Source organism: Anabas testudineus, chromosome 7 (assembly GCF_900324465.2).
Source record: "Anabas testudineus chromosome 7, fAnaTes1.2, whole genome shotgun sequence".
Taxonomy (NCBI): Eukaryota; Metazoa; Chordata; class Actinopteri; order Anabantiformes; family Anabantidae; genus Anabas; species Anabas testudineus.
The window spans coordinates 24,789,720-24,790,479 of record NC_046616.1 but is presented as its reverse complement, the minus strand read 5'-3'; positions in this window follow the sequence as shown (position 1 = coordinate 24,790,479).

Sequence of the window (760 nt, the reverse complement as noted above, 5' to 3'; positions counted from 1 at the left end):
ACAATAGTCCAGTCTGGAAGTAACAAATGCATGGACTAGTTTTTCAGCATCACTTTGGGACAGCATGCTCCCACAGCATGCATTTTCTCAGGTGGAAAAAAGCCGGGCAAAATGGTCTTAAAATGTCCCAGTACCAAAGGTTTTAATCACATTTCCTGAACAATAAATAAATAAATATAAGTTGTGTATGTCAGAACAGATTACTACAAAATATATAATTTATTGAGTCTTTTTTTCTTATATGTTATAATTACTATAGGAATCACAACTTTAGTGTCCTGTCCATATTTATGTGCCGGCAATCATGTTAGATTAACCTACTGCTACATGCCACCCTATAATCCTCTTTAGCAGTAGTAGCTTAGCTACTTCTTCAGTAGTTTACTGTATCTATGTAAAAGCAGTCAGCAGAAACAGATGTTCTTCCCTGTTACAGGCAAAATAACAATTACATTTGTTCCTTCCTATAATGTGTTGTATTGTTTGATGGTCTGTATGTGAAGACAAAAGAATATTCATGCTTTTTCTTTGAAGAGGAAAAAAGTAATTCAGAGAGAGGATTATAGAGTGGCATTGGGGTACTTGTAGATTAATCTACACTGCATGCAAAAACGTTACTCAATATCCATATTACACATGAATAATAAATTGTTCTTTCTACTTCCGACCGAGTATGTACATTTTACTTCGGATTAACTGTCAATGGAGGAAAAGAAGAAAAGTGAGGTCACGACGAAAACAGTGACGTAATCCTGAAGAG